We start from the raw sequence: 10,778 nt of genomic DNA, 5'->3' as shown, positions 1-10,778 counted from the left end.
TGATCCGTGCCTTTTTTGAGGATGATCAGTAAGGATGTTTTGTTGATATTGTAGTGCTCTATCCATCCATGGCTTTGTTTGCAATTATGGAGCACCCTAGCTTGAGTAAATCGAGCTCTACTTTTGCTACTTCGTGAATCTGGGCAGATTGTCTACTTGTTAGCGATTTTGCCGATGATGTTGTAGTTGATCCGTGCATGCTATGTTATTGTTCTTGCCATGTCTAGCTTGAATTTTGTGTATTCTTGATGGGTGTATGCTGAGATTGTCATGACTTGCTCCGTAGTGAGTGCATCGAGCTCGTAAATATGCCTACTTGATATCTGTTTTCAGTATGCTGAGATTATGTTTTTGCCATGTTCACATGCTTGCAATTGTATTTTCTGATCCCTTTTGGCTCAAGGTTACTAAGGGACTTTTGTTAAGCTCTTTGAGTAGCTCCATGCCATGCTTTACTTTGCCATGTTCAGGTCCTGTAGCATGTAGTTCTGTTGCTTCGAAGAGTGCTATCTGATCTGAAATTCCAGACAAGTGTTAATTTCGCTAAGTCTGAAATCTGTTTGTTGTATGCATTTTTGCCATGCTTGTTTGAACCTGTTAATGGATGAATTGGCCGTAGCTCAGTGCTAGACTTTTGTTAAGCATCATGAATGCATCCCTGCCATGTATTTTGTTGCTTGTTTGGGTGCTGTAGCATGTTCATCTCATTGCATTTAGATGGCTACTTGCTGTAAATCGCAGACCGGTGTCATATTTGAATCGCTTGCCATTTCCAAACCGTAACTCCGATTCCGGCGTTCTTTATATCGTTTTCAAGCGATTTCATCTCATCTTTCCAGTGGCACACTTGGATTTCCAAGTTGAGGCCAGGTTCATGCATCCCTTGTCAAATCTTGCATATGCATCCCGCATCGCATCCCGCATAGCATATCATCTTTGCATCATATTGTTTGAGCTTTGCACGTGGTTGATTGTGTCCTTGTTGCTTGTTTGTCTTGTTTGGGTAGAGCCGGGAGACGAGTTCGCTAACGAGGAGCCCGTTGAGTTTGCTTTCGAGGATCCAGTCAACTCTGACAACTTTGCAGGCAAGATGATCATACCCTCGAAATCACCACTATCTTTGCTATGCTAGATTGCTCGCTCTTTTTCTATGCCAATGCTACGATGCCTACCACTTGCTTTCAAGCCTCCCAATTGCCATGTCAAACCTCTAACCCACCATGTCCTAGCAAACCGTTGATTGGCTATGTTACCGCTTTGCTCAGCCCCTCTTATAGCGTTGCTAGTTGCAGGTGAAGATTGGAGGCCGTTCCTTGTTGGAACATTTATTTACTTGTTGGGATATCACTATATTATCTTGTTATCTTAATGCATCTATGTACTTGGTAAAAGGTTGAAGGCTTGGCCTCTCGCCTAGTGTTTTGTTCCACTCTTGCCACCCTAGTTTCCGTCATATCGGTGTTATATTCCCGGATTTTGCGTTCCTTACGCGGTTGGGTTATAATGGGAACCCCTTGATAGTTCGCCTTGATTAAAGCTTTTCCAACAATGCCCAACCTTGGTTTTACCATTTGCCACCTAGCCTCTTTTTCCCTTCGGTTTCCGGAGCCCGAGGGTCATCTTATTTTAACCCCCCCCCCCGGGCCAGTGCTCCTCTGAGTGTTGGTCCAACCGAGCGATGTCCGGGGCTACTAGGGGCAACTCTGGGCTGGCCTACCTGACGTCTGGCTCATCTGAGTGTGCCCTGAGAACGAGATATGTGCAGCTCCTATCGGGATTTTTCGGCACATTCGAGCGGTGTTGCTGGTCTTGTTTTAACCTGTCAAAGTGTCTTGAAGAACCAAGGTACCGAGTCTGATCGGAACGTCTCGAGAGGAGGTCTATTCCTTCGTTGACCATGAGAGCTTGTCATGGGCTAAGTTGGGACTCCCCTGCAGGGATTTGAACTTTCGAAAGCCGTGCCCACGGTTATGGGCAGATGGGAATTTGTTCATGTCCGGTTGTAGATAACTTGAACCTTAACTTAACTAAAATGAATCAACTGAGTGTGTTATCGTGATGGCCTCTTCTCGGCGGAGTCCGGGAAGTGGACACGGTGTTGGAGTAATGTTTGCGCAGGTTGTTCTCTAGGTTCTCGCTCGCGCTTTTCCTCCTCTTCTCGCTCTCTTTTGCGAACAGGATAGCCACCATATTTGCTAGTCGCTTTCTGCAGCTCCACATATTTACCTTGCCTTACCTATAAGCTTAAATAGTCTTGATCGCGAGGGTGTGAGATTGCTGAGTCCCTGTGGCTCACAGATTACTATTACACCAGATGCAGGGCCTGATGATTCCGCTCCAGGTGACGTGCTCGAGCTCAAGTGGGAGTTCGACGAGGACTCTCAATGATACTATGTTTCCTTTCCTGATGATCAGTAGTGGTGCCCTGTTGGGGGTGATCGGGACCGTGTCGCATGTTGGGTTATCTTATATTTTGGCGCCATAGTCAGGCCATGAGTGTTTGAATGATGTAATGTTATTTATGTACCTTGATTGACGTGGCGAGTGTAAGCCAACTATGTTATCTCCCCTTTATTATTATATTACATGGGATGTTGTAAAGATTACCTTACTTGCGACATATGCCTTCATTGCGATTATGCCTCTAAGTCGTGCCTCGACACGTGGGAGATATAGTAGCATCGAGGGTGTTACAGCGGCCCCCTCTTTCCTTTCCCCCTCCCTCTCCATTCCCCCTTCCCCCTCTTGGAATAGGGAAGGAATCAACTAAACTTGTCGTGGAATTGTCACGGCAGATGTCCTTAGTGTCAGGACTTAGTCGCGAGGCCAACGCATCTATGTGGTAGCTTGAGAGGGGTTGAGCGGGACGAGAGACGCGAGTTTACCCAGGTTCGGCCCCTCACGGTGGAGGTAAAAGCCTACATCCTGCTTCATTGATATTGATGATGATGATCACGGTTACAAGAGTGCTCTATCTTGAGAGCTATTGTCTAAACCTAACTTGTCCAACTTGTGGAACTTGTGAATCTTGTCCCTTTGGGGAGCCCTGCCCCTCCTTATATATGTTGGAGGGGCGGGTTACATGTAGAGTCCTATTAGGATTAGGACTAGTCTATCTCCAATACAAACCGGATACAAGTCCAGGTCTTAAATCCTTGTAAGATAATATTCCTCCTGCCTTCCTCTTAAACCGGCCCACCATTAGACATGAACCGGCCTTCTGGGTCTTGGGCCTTGTCATCTGTCTGTCCCGCACGCCGGATTACCAGTGAGTCATAATGACCAGGTGGGTTGCTTGTAAACCGCCAGGTCAGGGCGGGTCGCCGTGACTCGCCAAGTGTCAGCGGGGTCTTCAGATAAACCGCCAAGTCCTGGCCGGGTTAACTTCCGGCCGGTTTACACCGCGGGGTATATCCCCGACATTAGCCCCCAAGTTTAGCTTGGATTTATTCATGGTAAACTTATACTGCAAAATAAACACAAGAACAAATTTGACAGGTTATGCTCCGGTTTAAGAATTTTTATAAACCGGTACCTGATCATCCTTAAGTCCTTGTTATTTCCTCCTTCTGGGAAATCCGGGTCAACAAACCAGCTTCATAATCAATTTGCCGACATTGGCTTGTCACCGAGAAATATTGTGAAGAATAACTCCTTTGATTCAGCTCCGCCGGTTTAAGAAATATGGGTCTGAAAATACTTATCTGATATTCAGCCGGTTTGAAGATGTAAAACTTGCCGGTTTAATATTACCAAAATGGCTGGTTTATAAATATTGATGGCACCGGGTCATAATTGTTGTCAACACCGGGTTATGTAATTGATCTTCCTAATTTGCTCAAAACTGATAAAATGAAGATATTCCTCCTTTATATGCATAATACCTGTAGCCCCCAAGTCTTAAGAGGAGAACATAGTGATAACTTAAGACTTGCTCCAATAAGTGTTTCAACCTTGAAGAAATCCGGTTTATTCATCTCAAAACTGAATACTCCATATATGTAGCCCCCAAGTGCCGGGTTGTCATGCTTGCAGCAACCTGGGACTTGTAATTACTTGATGCTCATAAAAACTTCAACCAGTGTAGCCCCCAAGGGCCGGGTCATTATGCAATAATGAGCAGGGACTTTGTAAGTATAACCTTGTAAACTTTGAACAGCAACGTGTGGCCCCCAAGGGCCGGCTTAGTAAGATAATACTGAACAGGGACTTGATATATATACTTTAATGAAAATAACATATTATAATGTAGCTTCCATCGTAGGGCTTGAACCCATGTCCACAAGGTTAAGAGCTTTGTGCTTTACCAACTGAGCAATGGATTCTTCAATATTATGGACGAAAACTTGTGTACCTTGAATTGTTGACAGGAGCAATTGGTAGCCCCCAAGGGCCGGCTCATTATAATATGATGAGTCGGGTCTTCAATAAGACTAGTAAAAATGACTTTGCATTAGCCCCCAAGTGTCATGGTGCATGCTTGCAGCAACATGAAACTTGCATGTAATCTCAATTTGAATAATGTAGCCCCCAAGTGCCGGGTTGTAAGCCTGCAGCGACTCGGGACTATTCCTTCCATTGTAGAATAAATCATATCCTTTGATAAAAGAGTAGACATTGCGCTATAGCGACTTTTGAAAACCTTAATAATAAAAATCCATCCATGTTGGCTATTCAAGATAATATAATCCGGTATGAAAACCTTATTCATTCAACATCATAATGAAATTTCAGCCAAGTTTGGCTATTTGAATAATATAACCCAATGATTTATAAGCGCATGATTCCAATGGCGCAATCCAAATATATACTGGCGACTTGTTGTCCAAAGCCAGGCCGGTTTAACAAACCTGTTTCTGCATACAACAAGTTTGAAGTGTCCTGGTGGTTTACCGCCGGACGGGTCATAATACCCAACATATAACCCGGGTTTATAACCAAGGCTGTACTTAAGAATAATCAAATATGAAATATATCGTACCTGTGACATTGAATCACATCGTTGGTTTTACCAACTTTTTGTAGTAAGGGTGATAACCCAAATCTTGAGTACTGATAACTCCTTCCATATTGTGCCGGTTTATAATAAAACCATGCCGGGTTGTGATAAACACCGTGTTACTCCATAAGAGGATGTTAACAACAAGGATCAAACCGGGCAAATAGTCTCCGGATTGACGTGAACTGTGTTCCATCAATTGATTGGTTAAAAAACTTTGTCGGTTTAAAAAACGCAATAAAAAGCAACCCCCCCTTAAAGAAAAGTGTAAATCAAGTGCAATGACAAAACGTTGCAAAAAAAGGTTTATTTGAGCTGATCAGATGGTGTTACCATGGCCGAACACGACCAAGCTCCCGTTAGGTGTAACTATGGTTCTAGTCAGCCAGGTCCCCAAATGAAACCGTGGCATTTATGCTGATCAAGTGGCATGGTCATGGTTCGGGTTCGACCAAGCCCCCAAGTGATTCCGTGGCCTTAGGCCGATCAAAAGGCATGAGTGGTTCAGACATGACCAAGTCCCCAAGTGATCTGGTGGCTCTCGCCTATCAAGAGGTATGGTATTGGTTCGGACACGACCAATCCTCCAAGTGATATAACACAATGCTTTTAAAAAGCAAACTCAAGGGGTAAACCGGAGGCTGCTTTAGAACAACTCCGTGTAACCACACATGATGTAAAAGAACAGAGACCCCGCTTTATGAAGCAGAAGCCCCCAAGTGATCTATAATATGTCAGGCCAGTAAGGTGGGATACCCATGTTCGAACCGCGCATCGTGGCAGCAGGTCCTCTTTGGCACTTTTTAAATTTCTTGCAAGAGATAAATTCTTCTTGAACCGAGATCTTGAATCGGATATTGAGAGCTTCAAAGCTTTGTGGGAGACATCTTTCCCTTGAACTGGATTTTAAACCGGAATCTTCATTTTTAGCCGGAAATTTTTTGACGGCCTTTAAACTCGAACTTGCGAGAAGTTAATTCCTTTTTGAACCGGAAATTCTTAAACCAGATTTGAGAGCTTCAGAGCTTTCTCAGAGAACAAATTTCCCTTGTACTGGATTGTAAACCGGAATCCTTTTCTGATGACCTGAAACTTCTTTATTGAGCCGGGATTTTGTAACTGTCATATACTTTCTAATCCGGAAATCTTTTGACAGCACGATGTGAATCCAAGACCGGGTTATCTTTCCCTCCAACGTATTGGGGTTCTTGACTTCACTGAAAACCGGCAACGTTTGCTAAGTCATATCATTGTAGCCCCCAAGTCTCAAGGTGGCTCGAGGAGTTGGCTTGAGATTCTCCACATTTGACCGTGATATAAACCGGCATAATTTGTATATCATTGATGTTGATAGCGCGATGTGACCCGGTGCGATGTGAATCCACAGAAGGTTGAGGTGACTGCGGGTTGTAAATGATCCCATATGAGCTGTGTCAGCAACTCGGCCAATGGTTCCTTCCAACTGGCAATTTGAAGTTAATCAAAACTATAGTGGCGGCGACTTGTGCGCCCAATAAACAGCTCATGCAGACAGGTGCGGCCCGGTATGTTGATGTAGACCAGGCCGCGAGAGACGGACGACAAAGACGGCCGCAGCTTCAGAGACGGCACAGCGAGATGAGTCGGCCGCGGCGTAGTAAATCGGCGCGGACGGGAGAGTCGGCCGCGGGAGTTGTAAACCGGCGCGGACGGAGAGTCGCCTGCGGGTATTGTGAACCGGCGCGGATGGGGAGTCGCCTGCGGGCATTGTAAGCCGGCGTAGATGGAGAACCGGCCGCGTGTTGACGTAAACCGGACCACGGGCGGTTTGCGCGCCTCCGTTGAGCAGTGCGGAATGGTCAAAAGCCAGTATATAATGACGCCAGTGCGCGCTCCATATGCATGGTGTAACACCAATGTTGTGGCGAATAATTGTCCTACATATAAAAATATGCAAAACCAACGTAATTGTTCTTTTTACGAAAACAATATATGTCAAAAATAGACTTAGATAGATGTCACCTGATTTGTTCGGACGACGGATGATCCGTTTATCGCGATCGAGGCGGCTGAACATGCCCCCGGCGGCTCAAGACCGCAGGGGCGGCTCTGATTTGTTGATATACATATCAGAGTCAACCGTGATATTTAAATGACAGAGCGGACGCGTGAGTCGGCCGTGGCATTGTAAGCCGCGTGGACAGACAGGTCAGCCATGGGCGCGGACGGTTGAACCGGCGCGGGTATGGTCGAATGAACCGGCTACAGGCGCGGCCCGGTGAGTTGATGTAGACCGGACCGTTGAGGTGGCGATTTGCGCACATCTGATAAGCCATTTGATATAGTGTGGATATAGCCGCGACCTCCAATGACAGCGCGCGGGGACCGGATCATACTTTAATCATGACGTAATTGACCTGTGCATACAATAGCATACCTCGAGAAAATCTTTTGACATTATGTAATTACATCAAAAAAGAGTTTTAGAAAAATAGCACCTGATTGTTACGGCCGCGGCGGCTCTTGTTGGAAGAAGTAAGGCCGGTGACTCAGAGACGGGACGGTGCGCTGAGCCGATGAGACGAAACCGAGTCCATGTCTATTGTCCTCCCCCGGTCGTGGCTTCCCTTTTCTATATTTTTTTCTTTACTCTGGACTCCACGCTTGTTTCAACAAGTAGTAGTAAACCGGATATTTTCCTTGTCCGGTAGCCGATCCAGTTAGTTAATGTTTTTTCCTTCCACACAGCCATGCATGTAGCCTGTCTTTTCATGCGGTGATTTCCTTTGGGACTTGAGCTGCTCAGGAGAAGTGGTATTCCTTGGATATGTATTATTCTAGCATCCGTTGGTTCCGATAGCAATGGCGCTCTGGGTGCTGTTGGTTGTACGCGAGCCCGCTGCACGTGCGGTTCCTTGTCAGATCCGACCCGATTTGGGTGTCCGGCTCGGGTGTTCTTCCTCCGAAAAAATCCGCCAAACTTTATTGCTAGTTACCAGATCGGATTCGACGGATCACTTTTCGTCGGCGGCGCACAGCAGAACTTTGAACCCTAACTTGTCTTCAGACCAAAAACTCATATTGCCAGCTCTAACGTTAATAACAATTCTGATCACAAACGTGGGATTTGCCAGCTCTGCCAAAGACTATTTCCTGCCGAACTTTCTTCATCCGGCCAATTGCAAACTTCTCGAGACTCTGAAAAAGATCCCTCCAAGAACTCAACACCACCGTGCGTGAGCCCCACGGTGGGCGCCAACTGTCGTGGAATTGTCACGGCAGATGTCCTTAGTGTCAGGACTTAGTCGCGAGGCCAACGCATCTATGTGGTAGCTTGAGAGGGGTTGAGCGGGACGAGAGACGGGAGGTTTTACCCAGGTTCGGCCCCTAACGGTGGAGGTAAAAGCCTACGTCCTGCTTCATTGATATTGATGATGATGATCACGGTTACAAGAGTGCTCTATCTTGAGAGCTATTGTCTAAACCTAATTTGTCCAACTTGTGGAACTTGTGAATCTTGTCCCACTTTGGGGAGCCCTGCCCCTCCTTATATATGTTGGAGGGGCGGGTTATATGTAGAGTCCTATTAGGATTAGGACTAGTCTATCTCCAATACAAACCGGATACAAGTCCAGGTCTTAAATCCTTGTAAGATAATATTCCTCCTGCCTTCCTCTTAAACCGGCCCACCATTAGACGTGAACCGGCCTTCTGGGTCTTGGGCCTTGTCATCTGTCTGTCCCGCACGCCAGATTACCAGTGAGTCATAATGACCAGGTGGGTTGCTTGTAAACCGCCAGGTCAGGGCGGGTCGTCGGTGACTCGCTAAGTGTCGGCGGGGTCTTCAGATAAACCGCCAAGTCCTGGCCGGGTTAACTTTCGGCCGGTTTACACCGCGGGGTATATCCCCGACAAAATCCTAGTTGGACTCCCCCCTTGGCGGACCCTCCTTGGCCGCCAGCTGTAACACCCCGGATGTAACTTTCCATATTTGTAACTCCAACTCTGCCATTTTCCGCTTTAAGTTATGAGATTTCCCTTCGAGGTTGGGTTTTGTCTTCGTTTTGCATTTTGTTCATGTCATGCTTTTCATATCATGTCATCATGTGCATCACATTTGCATATGTGTTCAACTCATGCATCCAAGAAGTTTCCCCGTTGTCCGTTTTGCAATCCGACACTCCTACGTCCTCTAGCGCACCCCTCCTGCCTCTTTTCATGAGCGGGTGCTAAACGTTCTCGGAATGGACCGAGATTTGCCAAGCGACCTTGGTACACCACTGGTAGACTGCTTGTCAAATTTCGTGTCATTTGGAGTCTGTTTGATACTCCAACGGTTAACCGGGGAACCGCAAAGGCCTCATGTGTGTTGCAGCCAAACACTCCTCCAACTCCGGCCAGCATCTCCAGCAAACCTCATTTCCCGTGCGAATAAACCCTAGATATGTTCTTCTGCGAGGTAGCTTTCTGCCAAGTCCCTAACGTTGTATGCCTCTATTCATCATGCCATAACTTTGTGTGTGCTGCTCCGTTTCATGCGCATGATATATCAAATTATTCATCATGATGTGCTGTTCATTTTGTTCCATTGTGGCATGCTTGTTTGAGTTCATCTGGGTGCCCAAATCTTTGATGCAAGAATGCTTAAAATGTTAGCTCCTGTTACTTAGCAGATTATGAGGATTTGTCATTTTTGTGACAAATGTTGTGTGCTGCATATGAGCATGAGCTCTACATGTGTTTTGATCTATGCCTTGCCATATTTACAGGGGTGCTTGCCATGTATTTTTGTGATATTTGTGGTGTCTAGCACAAACATGCAAAGTAGCCTTCGTGTTATTGCTGAGTTCGGGGACTTAGGATGTTGCTAAGTCCTTGTTCTGCTGTTATTTTGATGCTATGTAAACATGATGCTACAGTGAGATCCATGCTTGTTTTGAGTTGCTTCAGTAAGGATGATTTGGACATATGGTTGTGCTCTATCCATCCATGCCCCTATTTGCAATTATGGAGTGCCATAGCATGTATTAATCTTGCTCTACTTTTGCTATAAAATGTTCCTGGCAGATTGTTGATGTGTTAATCAATTTTGCCATGGTTGTTGTAGTTGATCCAAGCATGCTATGAATTTTCTCTTGCCATGGTTAGCTTCATGAACATGTCTTCTTGCTGATGCTATGCTTGTTTTGTCATGCAATTCCTTGTCGTGAGTGAATCGAGCTCGCAAAGATGCCTTCATAATTCTGTTTATGTCATGCTCTGTTTTCTGCTAAGTCTGAATCTATTAATAGAACTTGTTATGTTTACATGGGTGCCATCATATCTTCTGTGCCTTTTTGGCTCATGATCAGTAAGGGACTTTTGTTCTATGCATTTAGTTGATTCATGCCATGCCTTGTATTGCTATGATATGTTCCTGTAGCATGTTGTTTGCTTGCTCTAAACATGGCTTCCTGATGTTAATTCCTGGCATGTTAGTATTTTCACTAAGTCTGTGATGCTGATATCGTTTGCACTTTTGCCATGCTTGTTTGAACCTGCTCTTGTGTGATTTAGCCGTAGCTCAGTGTTCATCTTTTGTCAAGCATCTTGAGTAGATCACTGCCATATGCTTTGTTGCTATGTTGGAGTGCGGTAGCTTAGTTTGTTGTTGCATTCTAGATGGCATCGTGTTGTTAATCGCAGAATTGTGTCATTGTTTTGCTTGCCATTTGCAAACCGTGCATCCGATTCCGGTGATCTTTATATCGATTTCGACCGAAATCATCTCATCTTTCCAGAGGAACACTTGGTTTGCCAA

The sequence above is a fragment of the Triticum urartu genome, chromosome 4, assembly GCF_003073215.2.
Source record: "Triticum urartu cultivar G1812 chromosome 4, Tu2.1, whole genome shotgun sequence".
Lineage (NCBI taxonomy): Eukaryota > Viridiplantae > Streptophyta > Magnoliopsida > Poales > Poaceae > Triticum > Triticum urartu.
The sequence above is the reverse complement of the archived record's forward strand: the minus strand, read 5'-3'. Positions refer to the sequence as shown.